Source organism: Spermophilus citellus (assembly GCF_964194105.1).
Source record: "Spermophilus citellus genome assembly, chromosome: 6".
Lineage (NCBI taxonomy): Eukaryota > Metazoa > Chordata > Mammalia > Rodentia > Sciuridae > Spermophilus > Spermophilus citellus.
In genome coordinates, this window is record NC_138187.1 from 162700836 (window position 1) to 162715485 (window position 14650).

The 14650-nt window shown below is 51.4% G+C and overlaps 1 long non-coding RNA gene across 4 annotated transcripts; it reads right to left on the reverse strand.

Moving 5' to 3' along the window:
- Positions 1-390: 390 nt before the first annotated feature.
- LOC308651589 lies at positions 391-9756 on the reverse strand. 4 transcript variants are annotated; one of them, XR_014022615.1, is made up of 5 exons: positions 9567-9756; positions 8231-8285; positions 5291-8101; positions 4894-5015; positions 391-3915 (listed from the first exon to the last, which is right to left on the reverse strand). It is a non-coding gene; the product is annotated as an uncharacterized lncRNA (long non-coding RNA). The 4 variants fall into 4 exon arrangements; XR_014022616.1 differs by having other exon boundaries at positions 9497-9756; XR_014022617.1 differs by having other exon boundaries at positions 5291-8285; positions 9497-9756.
- Between the last annotated feature and the right edge of the window lie 4894 nt (positions 9757-14650).

The window sequence follows — 14650 nt, forward strand, 5'->3', positions numbered from 1 at the left end:
TGTTCTCAAGTTCCATCCAAGCTGTAGCGTGTGGGAAGGTTGTTCCTTCCTCAAGCCGAGTGCTGTTCCACCCTGTCCTGACACGTGTGTGCACCCACACTGTGCATCACACATGATACGCGCTTACAGTTCTGTCCTGGGCACTTGTGTTGCTTTCACCTGTGAGCTGTGAGTTGTGCTGACGAGAACCTGGGTAGGTGAGTCAGTTCTTTTAGGTATCTACCCAGAAGCAGCATTGTTGGGTCACATGATCCTTGTTCATTTTCTGAGGTAGTAGCAAACTGTGTCCACAGGAGTCGCATCACTTTACATTCCCACCAACAGTGCACGAGAGTCCAGTTTTGTTTGGTTTGGTTTTTTTGTTTTTGTTTTTTTTTTGAGAGAGAGAGAGAGAGAGAGAGAGAGAGAGAATTTTTTTTAATATTTAATTTTTTTTAATTTTAGCCTTCAGCAGACACAACATCTTTGTTTGTATGTGGTGCTGAGGATCGAACCCGGGCCGCACGCATGCCAGGCGAGCGTGCTACCGCCTAAGCCACATCCCCAGGCCCAAGTCCAGGTTTTTTTAGCATTTATTTTCTTTTTTCTTCTTGGTGCTAGAGATGGAACCCAGGGCCACTTGCATTTCTCCACGATTACTGGTGTTGAGCATGTATTTAGGGACACTTGTCTGTCCTAGGAGAAATGTGTCCTTTGCCCTTTTTTTGGACTGAGTGGCTTGGTTTTGGCTGCTGGGTTCACCTGGGCTGACTGTTGCTCTCTGTGTGCTGAAGGGAGTGGGCGCCACATCCAGAAGTCAGCGAAGGGGCCTTGCAGCCTGGGCTTTGTGGCCACACCTTCCTTTCTTGCTCTGAGGATCTCTTCTGTCCACAGGAAGGTCTTGGCCCTGAACAACAGGTCTCACAGGGAGGCCAGGCGGTGGCAGGACCACCACTCCACCTGAACACAGTCCTGGGAATGAAAAGGATGAGATTGAAACTGGGATTTCAGATACTCAGCGGCCTTCGATGTCCGTCAGAGGTGGATGGTGCTCCTTGAGTTGGGAGCTCTGGTCTGGGCAAGAGCTGCATGTCTTGTGGTATCTTGGATACGACCATAGGGGACTCTTCTGGGGGGATCAGTTCATTTCTCGTGGCAGGTGGAATCTATTAAAATGCTGTTGTTGATTCAGCCCACATTCACACTAAGCCTGAGCTGTGTTGGTGGGAAGAATTTTATCTGCCAGTTCATCATCCCGTGGCCTTTGGATACACCATAATTGCTGTGAACACTCAGCAGTGAGGCCTTTTGATCCTGAGGTAGGAAAGCTTGTGGCCAAAACTGAGAGTTCAGTTCAATAAACAGTGTAGCAGCTGCACAGGAGACGCAGGGGAACTGGAAATAAGGGCGGATACGTGTGTCAATTGACATCTGTTTAGCACCGCTCAGTTCAGCTCAGAGCAACGGAGTGTAATCCTGCCACGCACAGGTGCTGGGGACACTGCGCTGAGCAAACCCAGTTCTCTCCCATGTGGAGAGAGGCAGGCACGTGCTGGTGAACATGCAACACCAGCTCTGGGATGGGTGGACGTGTCGCAGGATGGGCACTGTGCTGGTGAGGTCGGGGCAGACCAGGGAGGCCCATCCACGGAGCAGCTGGGCTGGGTCTTGGAGGGTGAGGTTCGTCTCAGCCTCTAGCTGTCCATCCTCTGGGTGGATGCTTTAGCTTGAACCAACCATCCTGTGGGTCATGAATTTCAACCTTTGTGGGAGGCAGGGGTGGTTCCCAAAGAGCAAAGGCTTGTCATGGCCAAGCAGTGGGACTTCCCATGGGACCTCTGAGCAGGGAATGTGCTGGTACAGGAGGAGTACAGGAGGTGTGAATGGATTGAGGTATGGGAGAGCCCCCACGAGGGTTTACTGCGGGGGCCCATGAGCTCACGAACATGGAGCCTTTAATGAGAGCCTGCCCTGTGCACAGGAAGGCTGAACCCCAGGGGCGAGTGGAACTTGCTGAAAGGCGTTCCTGGAATGAGAACCCCTGCCAGACCCGCTCCACAGACGTCTGCTAACGTCTCCCAGTCCCTGGACAGTTGCTTTAGCCTCGTGCAGCGGGGATCTGGGATTGTCCCAGTGTTCCTGAGCTGCTGGGGAGCACCAACAAAGCATGGCTTTGGGCCTAGGTGAGTCAGGTTCTCAGGTGAAGGAGGCACTTCCACAGGCTGCGAGGCCTGTTAGCATGAGGGCAGGGTCAGTTTAGTATGCACCGCTCCAGTGTTCCAGGGGGGAGACTGCCCAGGTGCCCTGGCCCCAGGCTGGATCTATGTTGGTGAAGCAAAGATCAAGGACAACACAGGGAGCCTATCAGTGGGTCCGAAGGCAGCACGGGAGAGTCTGAGAAGCTGTTGAAAGGGCTGGCAGTTGGACATGAGAGGAAGAGATGTGAATCCAAGGTGACTGACGATCCAAAAATGAGCTTGGCCACTGTAGCTTTAATTCCCAAGTCTGTGTGAGTTACTTTTAATGTGACCTTCATGGTGGACAACATCACAGTCAGCCGTTTCCTTTGGAAATGCTAGAAGTTGACTCTGGTAATAAGACATTTCTCCCTGCTTTTCTGCCCCTCCCTTGGGATTCCTGTATGATTTCTAAGGGAAGGACACCTTCGGACAACCATCCCGGGGTGGGTTGCGTACACTGTGCCTCTGATTTCTAGATTTTCTTGACATGAAGTGGAATAAATGGCAAGGGTCTCTATGTGTCTGCACGACCCTGAGGTCACGCAAGACCCCTGCCGCAATTACATTAGTTGGCATGCATCACCCCCTCTGCCCCCCACGCTCTAACAGGACAAAGGCCAGCTCACATGGCTCAACACAGGCTCTTACACCTCAGTGTAAGTCAACAGTCAGTGCCAGCAGCCTTGGGGGAGAATAGGAAAACCACAGAATCGGTGAAACTGGAGTTTTTGAAGTGGAACTTAGTTCACTGCTTCTGCAAGTCTCTGCTGCTGAAACTTCAACACTCTCCAGTGTTGGCGCAGATCCCAGCAGCTCTCGACGGTTCCTTCTTCCTGGGTTCTCATCTTGTGAACTTGAAGAAGGAGGTCCACAGAGCGGCAGGAGTGGGCGAGAGCACAGGACTCGTGGGAGAACAAACAGGACTCCTTGCACTGCAGCAGAAAGCCTGCATCAGGTGCTCTCCCGCCAAGTGAGCCTGTCCAGGGGCTGATGCAGCACCCGGCTCACTGCTCTTGGTCCAACCTTATGTGAACTAGGGTGTGAAAAAGTAGCAATGCTGTTGGTTCAAGCTTATGCTAATTAGGGCTCAGAAAAGTACTAACGCTGTTGTCAACTCTTATGTCGACTCCCATTCAGGTCTGCCCCACTTCCATTTCCTTTGGGCCAGTCAGGAAGCAGGAGGGCCCTGGTCTATCTGTACTCACAGGTTCCTCCACTGTGTGGGGTGGGTTTCTGCAGCAGGCGACCATATCATGCCCAGTCCTACCTAGTCACCAAAGGGTGACAGGTGGGTGCTTTGGCTCACAGCACTTCAGGACGGCCAGGCCTGCATGACGGGTCCACAGGCCGAAGGCCAGGCTTGCCACAGGTGCTCCAACCCACGGGCCCCACTCTGCTGCTCCACTGCTGCTTCTGGGCAGGGACCAGTAGGCAGCTGTGCAGCTTGGCAGTCAGGGGGTCGTGTCAATGAAACAGAACCCCTCTGGGTTGAAGAGGGTATTGGGCCTAACATCAGGCCAGAGGTGAGAGAATTTCTAAAACAGAAAGGTGGAGGAGGGTGAGGGTTCCTAGGGCCTGCCTGGGGAACAGAGCTATCAGCCAGGAACTGGGGAAGAAAACTCCAACAAGAGTATCATTGTATCGTCCGTCAGAGAGATGCTCATCTAACTGAATCCGACTGTGCTAGAGCTCTGATCTGCAAAACATAAAGTAATCACATGAGTCTGATGCACCTAGACAACGCAGCCCCCAGAGGGCTCACCACAGCTAAGATTTCCTCTTATTACTTGCATTAGAACATCTCCTCTAAGGGCCAAGGCTCTATGTAAACACCCTTGGCATTATTCGTGTCCCCCATGGGAAGAAACAGGTTGGACACACCCTGCCCAGTTTCACAAGGTGAGAATAAAGTTATAGAAGCAAAGTCATCGTTTTCCAGGCTACCCAAGTTTCCCCTCTGTTAGAGGTTTGGGAGTAAAAGAGGCCTGGCTTCCCCACAGACTGCAGAGACTGTTCTCTCCAATTCGTGCCATTCAAAGTACAAGAGATTGAATATCTGGGGTCACCAGCACTCCCAGCATGCAATGGGTGGCCCAGAAGCATTAACTTGCAAAGAGCTGAGTGTAAATTGACCTTCCTTACTAAGTACATGCCTCCTGCTCCTCGGAAAAACTTCTATGAAAAGAGAATAAAATTGCAAAGATGCATGTTACTCATTGATTTATTTTATCAACATATGAGGGAATAAATGTAGCTATATGCCACTCTTAGGAATGTTCCTTAGCATTTGGGAAGAGGGATGAAGAGACCAAATGTCCCTATAGGCATATTGCACCCATCTACTTTCTCAAAATACTTTCTGAAAGAATTTATGTTTCTAAGGAAAATGCCCCCTAAATGGCTGAAAGGTGACCCCGGGTCCCTCGACAACCCACACTGTATCTCTTACACTGAAAGCTTTGTGAGAACTGAGCAGGTGGCGCTCTCTCTGGGAGCCAGGGCTGGTGGGCAGGTCCTGGTAAGTACACACGAGGAACTAGTCGAAGCCGCTCCCACTGTGACCCCCACCTTCCATCCTGAAGCCAGAGGCTCTGACCAGTCACTACATTTCGTGGTGACTTGGGCGTTGTCCAGCCCAGGAAGTAGAGGGCGTGTCTTCAGGAGCTACACTCACCTGTTCCTTTGTGATATTACCCCTTTGCCCTGTTTGGGATAGAATGTTCCATGGAAATGTCCTTGGTGTGTCCCCTTCTCTTGCTCTGCCCTTGGGCATGGCCTTCCTGGATGTCAGTCCACCTGCCAACAGCAGACGTCACAAGCGGGACTCAGCCCCCTAAAACCTGACCCCTGGCCCCATTTAAATGGCTTCTCCTCAACAAAAGGGTTCGGTGCTCTCTCTCTCCCCCTCCCTCCCTCTCTCCCTGTCTCCATGGACCCCTAAGGTCAGAGGAGTCATCACAGGACCCAAAGAAAAAGGTCTCTCTGTCTCTTGTGTGATGATTTCGTGCAGCCCGCTCCCCTGGAGTGGCCTGAGTGTCTTAGTTGGGAGAAACAGGGAACACGCCACCCACCTGCAGAGAGGAATGCCGTCCGCCCTGTGTGCCCAACGCCCCTGTGGCCTTGCCTTCGCTCTCACAAGAAAGCAAGCACCATCCGCAAGCAGTCCTGCCAGCTCTCAGAACGGGTCACCTCGTGGGCCCTTCAGTCTTTCAACCTAGGAGGGGAAACTCAGGAAGAGAAACAGCGTGGCCACCCACCCCTGCTAGGTGGTCTTATTCTTGAGAATAACAAACCACCAGGTGCCCTACGTGCTTTGCTGTTGACAAAACAGCTTCCCGTTTCCTCAGTGTGTGACTGTGAGAGAAAGAACTGGAGATTGGACCCAGGGGTGCTCCACTACTGAGCCCCTTCATTATAGGTTTGCAGGTCAGTGAAATGGGGACAGCATCGGATTAGGGAGCAAGCCTGCTGTCTGTCTGGTTCTGTGTTATGGAACCGTGAACTCAAGGGAGGGAATGTGATACCTCGTGTTTCTATAAAGCTTATTATGAGACAAATGGAAAGACCCTGATTCACGTATGCTAGTGTCCCCGTTTGACAGACAGGATCATGGAGCCCTCAAAGAAATTCACCCAATGTAATAAACCTGGCAGGTGAGGACTGGAACCCAGGTCCCCGGAGGCAAAGAAAAAGGAAAGAAAACAGAAGAGAAATAATAGGCTATTCGGCCTTTCCAGCAGTTGATAATTTTAGTATCTGTCCTGAGTAAGCTTGTTTGTTTTGTCTCATTTGCTTTTAGGAAAGAGAAAAAATAAAGAGAATGGGGGAAAAGAAAAGATAATTATAAATTATGAGGGAGGAAGGAAGGGGTCGGGACATCAGATTTAGGAAATGAGTTCCATCTAACAAGCCCAGCCACCCACTTTTCATGCCAGGGGCTGAGGTTTGTGCCAGGGAATACTGAGAAGGTGGTTGCTCTCCGAGAAGTGGCAGAAGCAATTCCGTGGGGAGGTTGGAGGAGAGGGGGAGGCCGGCAGGCCAGCAGGGACGAGGAGTGAGGACAAGGGGACAGAGGCCCCTGAGCCAGGGAAGGTAGCAGGCCTCACCAGGCAGGGCCAGTAGAAAGAGGGGTGCAGAGGAGGGGCGGCAGGTGGACATGAACCTGCTTAGAACCCCTGCAGTGGCGGGGGAGGGCCTGGGCACAAACTGGCTAGAAAATGCAGTTGGACCAACAGACTGATCATGCCCCCTGTCCACCCCCTCCTCTCTCCAGAGTCACAACGAGCAGCTCTCACTTCTGTCCTGCAAAATCAATAGCTTCTCAACACGTAAGTCAGAGCACACAGGCCTCGTCAAGTTCAAGTTGCCCGGCCCCACTCTCAGGAAAAGCCAAAGGGTGGCAGTGGCCTCCCAGGCTCCTCCCAGCCTGGTGACCCTCCTGAGCCCCTCCCACTAACAGTCCTCAGCCTGACCTGGTATGACCCCCATGACCCCCTGGTTCTGCTCAAGTGCTCCAAGCACCCTCCTGCCTGGGGTGCTGAGCACCCTAACGGTGGCCTGCACCCCTCTTCTCCCCTGTGCTCACTCCCCCTCCTCCAGGTCTCCTCTCAAGGTCACCTTCTCAGAGGCACCTCCCGCCACCCCTGCTCCCCTGGACTCCCCACGGGGCTTCTCTGTCCTGTTTGGGCTTGCCCCACTCGCCACCACCTGAGTGCTCTATTTCCCCTCATGTTCGGCATCCCCACCCCTGCTCTGAGGCTCACACGCCGGCCTGGGTCTTCTGTCCATTTTGCTCACTGTGTCCCTAATGCGTGGAAGGTCTTTGTCGCACGTTAGGCATTGGGTTGACTTTATGAATGAATGAAGAGGGTAGACTGCTAATGTCCTCTAGATGCCTCGCTCCTTCTCTCGGGACTCAACCTCTCAACTAGTGGATAAATACATATAAATACAGATGTCCTGTACATTTATCTGTATAGATATATACAGTACACCTTGAATGCAGGCAGTCTCTATCCTTCAAACTTTTTATTCATTGTTTAGGTACCATTTTACAGCACAGATGGTGGGGGAGATTAAAGCCGATCCAGTTAAGAAATGAGGGGAGCAGTGGTCCTCTGAGGGTGAGAGACTGCCCTCCCGTGCCCCAGGCTTTGGTGTGACCATCACTTGATGTGAAGAGGCTGAGACAGATTCAGGAGGTGGTCAGAACTGCAGCCTGATTTGGTGACTTATCAGAGGGCAATGGCAGGCAAGACAGAGACCCTGGCAACATGGGGGTCCCTCCTGACATCACACAGGAAGGGAGGAAGATTTGGGGTTAAACACAGTGAATTGAGTTTGAGGGTTTGTGAGTTCTCCAGGAGGGACCCTCCCACAGACAGTGGGATACAGTGGGGTCCAAGGTCTGGAGAAAATCAGGGACTTGAATATTGAACCTGCTGGTTCCCTCTAGAAAGTGGAGTGTGAGTGAAAAAAACATCATTGGAAAAATCCTCAAGCACTGTCATCAGCTCATGGGGCTCGGACTCCAAGTGGGAGTCCCAAACTGCTCTGGGCTTGCTTTGTCTTAGGGTACAGCCAGAGAAAAAACTAGACTGGACCCAGGGGGAGGTATCCTCCCCAAGTGGGGAAGGAAACCCATTAGTGCATTCCTCACTTCAAAGCAAGGCAAGATGTGGGGCCAGACTTAACTCTGCTGTTGAATCGATTGCAAAGCCCTGAGTCAGGCGGGCAAGCTTGAATCTGTTCTTGTTCACATGGTGCCTGTGTTGTTCCAAGCCTCCCGGCTGGTCCTGTTTGTCCTGTGAGCCTGGCCTATATGAAACCTGCTGACAGCCTTGAAATTAGGTTTGGTTCTGGGTCCTTTCAAAATGGATGCCCTGGGGATATATTTTGGTTTAAACAAATTATTTTCATCAACATGCACTGCAAAAGGGAATCGCCAATTCAAGGCTCTCAGCCCCAAATTCACATTTTCTACTTTTACCTTACATGGGTTATATACGTACATGTCTCCCTCTCCTCTGTTCTGGAAGGACACCAGCCTAGAGCCCAGCCCGGCACCTGGCATAAAAGATACACCATGATCAGCCACTTTGAAATTGGCCAACATGTGAATAGCAGTCCCTGTAGTGGGGGAATGGGAAACATTGTGGCTTCCGTGTTGAAAGGCATTTTACCTACATCATGAGTGGTAAATAACAGGAATCCAATCCACTCCAACCTGTGTTGTGTATCATTGTTAGGAGGTGTGAATCAAGAATCAGTGGATCATTGGGGTGTTTACCCGATTTCCCTGGAGCTGCAGAGTTTTTATTAAATGACAGTTGGTACCTACAGCAGAGTCATCTAGGATCAGGAAACGAAATAAAGTTCTAATTACTTTGATTTTCTTCTAAGAAGAGCACGCTAGGGAAAGGTCTTGGACCGTATAGCTTCAACGAGGTGTGGCATGTGCTTGGGGTGCTCACGGTCTACATTACCCTTGACCCCCATCATCACAGACAATTACAGTTTCCATCACCCTGTGAAATGCTTGTCCCACCACGTGTTTCAGGTTGGAGATTCTCAGTACCGAGCTGAATTCACAAGCTCACATGGATAACAAGACCGAGCACTTCTCAGACACGGTGGCCACGACTCCACATGGGTCTGGTGCTCACTTCTTTAATCTGTGCCACAACCCATGGGCAGGTGCACTGCGTCCCCCCACTTGCAGATGAGAAGACTGGGGACAGAGGAGCTAGGTGGCTTGTCAGCTGTCTGGCTGCAAAGCCTGTGCTCTGGACGGTTCCCAGGCTGCGGGGTCTGGAAGGGGTCCAGAGTGACTCAGGCTCACCTCAGTGACACCACCGATCAGGCTGCCCTGAGGTCACAGCTTCTCCTCCCTCCTCCCAGCCAAGAGATACCATCTCAGACTGGCTTCTTGCTGGATCTAAAGGCACTTTTGACACCTGTCTGTCTGGGATTTAGTAAGCTCCTGAGTCCCCTTTGGAATAAAAATGCACTATTTGAGTTATTAATACCTTGAGGAGGAAGCCCCTCAGCTTAATGCCAGACTAGACACAAATAACTTGTTGAAATACCGAGCTCCTCCCATTGAGTTGCCCAGAAAGTGGGTTCCAAGTGCCATCACTTGCGAGGGGTCCCCTTCTCAACGTGAGACCTTCTGGTGGCAGTTCATCATGGAGGAGACTCCAGCTTGGGAAAGGAGGAATTGAAATTTGGGCCAACTCAGTTTGGTAGAAGAGAAATGAAAACCTTCTTTTCCCTACCTCATTCAACCTGTCCCGCAGAAAGCAGGAACGACAGGCCATGAGCCTTTCTCCTCTTTGGCGAACTCACCACTAGGATTCCTGTGTCCTAAGGAGCTTGCCATCCTCAGGAAAGGAGGCAAACTGGAGAATGCTCCATTCACTCCTCACAGTGGAATTCTGAGCATCTGAACACGAGGCTCCCTACTGTTCCATTGCAAGAGGCCAGTCAATAGTCAGGGTCAGCCAGGTCCTCTGCTACTCTGCAGCCACCATCCCACCCCCCAGCTTCCACCCCAGCTCAGGAGCTGCTGAAGAGCGGGGTCCCTGTCAGCAGGGTCAAGCCGTCACTGTCCCTCCCACCTTCCCTAATTTCCAGTTAGACACCACCTCCTTCCAGCCACTTCTGCTCCTTGGAGAACTGAAGTAAGATGATCTCCTAGGAAACTCCCGACCTATAAAGCTAAGAAGCTGAGGAGGGCCCAAGCCCAACCCAGAGCAGAGGGTGCTCCGTACCCTGCCAACATCCTCCTGAAGCATTAATCCAACCGTGGACAAATGCAGATCTACTTCACCGACAATTCTTTGCTTTATTCACAAAACATGCTCAAGCATGTACTACCCCATGGCCGGTGAGTGCCAGGGCTGGGGACTTGGTGGTAATGTTAGACAGCTCCTCTCCCAGGCCAGCTTCTCCTCCCCCACACCTGAAAGCTGCCATCACTACTGTCCGTTCTGAAAGAGGAGCTGGGTTTAGGTGTTTCCAATGGCTCCTCTGCACCATTAGATCTTGGACCATGGAACAAAACAGGAAATGCGTTGGCCAGGTGCACGGACACAGTTGTAGGACGTGGCTCTGATTAATAACAGTTCTGTGTATCGGATATGTGTGAGCTCATTCTGCCTTAGAAAGTTGATCCCTTGTGCTTCTCTTAAGTAGGTAGGATCAGGTTCACCCGTCAGGTTTCCTTTCAGAACATGCTGTTCTTTCAGACTTGGCCAGGGGCGGCTCACATTCTGGACGTTCTTCTCATGACTGGCGTGTGTTGGGAATGCTGTTAGACTTTCATCTTCTCTCCATTAGTAAAGGCTTCGGCAGATCCAAGTCACAAATAAGGGTGACCTCAATGGATTAGGAAGCCCATATTTTCTGTAGGTGGTTTAAGAGAAATGGAATCTGCATCATTGACCTTCCCTAAGACTACAGAACTGAGAGGTTTCAGGGCTGAAGGCAGACCAAGAAATACCACAGTACATGCAGTACATGGCATATATGTTACCTCCACACAGAGCTAGTCCCAAGCAAATTCCTAAAGCTGGGAGAGCTGGCACTGGAGATCTGACCCTCAGTTTCTCTTTTCTAAACATCCTCCTGCTCAGATTACTAGACAAGAGGAAGAGGATCAGGGGAGTGGGAGAGGATGGCGAGGGAGGGTCGTGGGAGTGGGTATGATCAAGGTATGTTATTCGCATGTACAGACATGCCACAATGAAAGCCATTTTCCTGTGTGATTAAAATGCACCAATAAAAATAAAAATGATTTTAAACAAAATAAAATTCCTCCTGTTCTCAGTCACTCCACCACTGCCTAGATTTCATGGGATGAAATTGGGTTCCAACCATACAACAAAATCCTATGCAGCCGCTAAAAATCACATTGAAGAAAAATATTTAGCAGCCTGCAAAGATGCCCAAGCACTTCCCCAGGCCCCCAATTCTCAACCACAGTGAAAAATTTGCCAAATATTTCGCCCTGGTCACTGTTTCCTGAGCATGTAAACCACACCACTTCCTGCCCCAAGTCAAGGCTCATCAGACTTAGTTCCAAGAACTGGCTCACAAAGAATGAAGCAGACTGTTTCCTGTGCACTCAACCAACAGCAAGGACGTGGACAGTAATAACTCACTCCTCTGGTGAGCCGTGAAACGGGGATTTCCCCAGCCTCAAGACCCAAGCACTTGCTGGAGGTTAAGTATCTGCTGGGAGGTGCCTGTCAGTTGATACGACTTTGGAGCAAGATGTAAACCCCCGGCCCATTGCTTTGGGACAGGAGGACCTTGAACATGTAACTTACCTCCCTAAGGCTCAGTTTTCTGCATTGGTAAAACAGGACCACAGGAGCACGTACCTCACAGGCTCAGTTGGAAGAGTGAATGAAAGGTCTGGAAAGGACTCAGCACAGGGACTGGGGCTGTAGCTCAGGGGCAGAGAACTTGTCTGGCATGGGTGAGGCACTGGGTGGGATCCTTAGCACCACATAAAAATGGAACAGATAAAATAAAGGCATGCTGCCCATCTACAACTAGAAAAACAAGATTTTATATATATAAAAGGACTGAGTATAGTTCTTAGTAATCAGTAGGTTCTTGATGAACTTCAGCTATTATTCCAACTGCTCTATCTCAAATTTATCCTCCACTCTATGCCTAAGGAAAAAGTTAGGGGTGGGGTCCCGGGAACAGGAGTGGGAGAGTCTCATCCTCAGGAGTAGGAGGAGATCACAGGTTCTATGGGGATGAACAGATTCTAGTCAGTCTTAAAAGGAAACCAGGAGTCAAGGGCCATCTTTGTAGGGTCCTCCTAGTTATTTCTGCCCCAGCCTTGCCCCCCATGAAAATCTGCAGGAGAGGTTGTCACTGCCCTGTGGGTCACAGTAGGGAAGTGGGTCCTGGGGACTCCTACTTGATCTGGGAAGGGTCTTCTTTAAGTATAAAGATAGAGGGAGGCAGGGAATGGAAATGGCCCAGAGGAAGAGAGAAAAGCCAGCCCACACCACCACGTTGTGGCCGTGGCAGTAAGATTAGGGCAGTTGGAGACACAAGGCTGGCCCGCAAGGCAGCCTAGGGGACACTTGGCAGGACCTGGTGGGGTCCACAGGCCTTTCCCGTAGGAAAGCCAAGGCTCGCTTGGACTTGGCGCATGTCCTGTTCATCTGAGCTTTACCAAAAAGGCAGATTTAATTCAAGGAAATGAAAATATTTCAAGAGCCCTCGAGAGCCATGAGGCAATGTGGATGAACTGCTTTGAAGGAAAATGCCGTCTGGGCGAGTGGCCAGAGGGCTCACCTGCCTCCCAGGGCTCTCAGCCCAGCCTTTCCATAAAGTCCTGTATATATATATATATAGAGAGAGAGAGATAGATATAGATATAGATAGATAGATAGATAGATATAGAGAGAGATCTTTTAGTTGTTGATAGACCTTTATTTTATTTATTTATATGTAGTGCTGAGAATCAAACCTCACATATGCCAGGCAAGTGCGCTACGGCTGAGCCCCAATCCCTACTTTTTTTTTTTTTAACATTTTTTGTATTTTTAGATGTAAATGGACACAACACAATGCCCTTATTTTCATGTGGCTAAGGATCGAACCCGGGTCCCACCCGTGCTAGGCGAGCTCTCTACCGCTGAGCCCCAATCCCAGCCCCCGATCCCTATTCTTGATGTCACACTTCTCTGGGTCATAAAGATAAGACATTGGTTCATCATGATCAAATTATGTATTTGTTCCAAAAATGGACACAATTCCCCACTCCCAGTTCTGCAAAGCCTCCACAAGGGCCAGCTGAGCCCCCGCGCGGCTCTCACGTGGAGTGACCTGGGGAAACGAGTCAGGTCGAGGTCTGGGGAAGAGGGTGAGTGACAGGCTGCACACCCCCAGGCCTGCTCATTCACTGAACATACAACAAATGTCAATGGCATGTCCAACACGTGCCAAAGAAGACATCAAGGAAAACGGCCCAGGCCCCCACCCAGGAAACCAGAGTCCACGGAGAGGGGACAGCAACCCAAGGGTAATGACAGTACAGTGCTGCCATCGTCAGAGCAGGAAGTGACCAGGCAGGAGGAGAGTTCTGTGGGGTTGGGAGGAGGCTCTGGGCAGGAAGGCAGAGCCACACATGAGCCCCGTGGCCAGGCTGAGGCCACCCCTGCCTGGAGGCCTGGAGACCTCTGCAGCCTCCAGCCTTCTTTACCTCCTCTATTCTCCACCAAGCCTGAGGCCAGCAACAGGCCAGCAGCTCCCTGTCCTGCTCCACAGAGCTCCTGGACCCCTCACCAAGCCCCAGTGGAGCAGGATGCAGGGTCTTGGCCACAGTTCTCAGAAGTTCTGCATCACCAACAGCAGCTGAGATTCCAGAAAGGAGGCGAGACCAGACAGGACACACACGGCTCCCTCCTCCTAATCACCACCTCCCTTCCATGTTGCAGCCCTCCCTGAGCCTCGGCCTCCCTACCAGGTGGGAGCCCTTCCCCGGGCTCTGGCTTCCCTTGGTCCACGTTTGCAGGTCCCCTCACATCAGCCAATTACCTGCTCTAATATTTTCATACCCTAAAACTCCTCTGGAAGGTGGAGATTTCTGTAGTTCCCAGTCAGAAGCTGCAGTTGAAGCCTCAGTGGACCAGCCGAACCTTGCTGAACAAAGGCACCTAGACACCTCCTTGTGGCCGCATCTGCCTCGGGGAGGCACTGAATGCCCCCAAGTAGATGGGAGAGGGCAAGTGGAAAGCAGAGCCCTATTTCCCAAACCTTTCCAGGCAGTGACATCCCGGTGACCTTGCAAGGACAGAGATGTTGCAGTAAATGCCGTGTGTCCAAAGAGACCGTCCACGGGCAGAGAACAAGCCTCGTGCTGACAGGCGGGCTATGGAAGTGGAATCAAGAGCTGCTTCTGTGTATTTCAAAGTCTCTCCGGGGATTTGAGGAGAAGAATGTCAATAGTAAGTAAAGGTGAAATCTTGCGAATCAGCTAGAGCACAAGAAAGTGGGCAAAATGCCCCATGCTGGTGCTGGCTGGCCAGCTCCTACAGGGCCACTCTGTGTGAAGTCATCAGTGAGTGTGTGACCTGGTGCAGTGGCTGCCCGGGCCTTGGCACAGCCCAAGCCGAGTCCTCCCTCCCCTGGCCCCAGCAGTCCCTTGGCTGTCCTGGGAACCCCACAGAGCAGCTTCGCAGCACTCCCTCCCTGCTCAAGCACCCCTCAAGGAGGAGAAGAGCCCCCAGAGCCAGAGAGTGCTGCGACACAGCTCCACTCCTGGCTCCACCCCTGGGGTGGACGGGTTGGGGGAACGGGAGGAGGGTGTCCAGCCTCAAGTCACGGCCAAGACCACTCAGGTAGAAATCAGGCTTGATGGATGGATGGTTTGCTTGTTTGTGTTGAATGTTGACCTTTTC